Genomic DNA, 301 nt, shown 5'->3' on the forward strand with positions numbered 1-301 from the left:
TCTTCCCTACTCTCAATGGGAAAAGCTTATCCACGTTAACTCTGTCTATCCCTCTCATCATTTTAAAGACCTCTATCAAGTTCTCCCCTTAACCTTCTGCGCTCCAAAAAATAAAGACCTACTATGTTCTGTGTGCTGAAGCAAAGCAAGAATTTCATTGTCCTATCAGGGACACATGACAATAAACTCACGACTTGACCTGGTTATACGATTGATTTCAATGGATTCAGTGTTTGATCTTATTGAGACTCCTGCTGCCTTGAGATTGTCTTCAGGGCATCGCTTGTCTTTCTCGGATCCT

The sequence above is a fragment of the Leucoraja erinacea genome, chromosome 18 (genome assembly GCF_028641065.1).
Source record: "Leucoraja erinacea ecotype New England chromosome 18, Leri_hhj_1, whole genome shotgun sequence".
Taxonomy (NCBI): Eukaryota; Metazoa; Chordata; class Chondrichthyes; order Rajiformes; family Rajidae; genus Leucoraja; species Leucoraja erinaceus.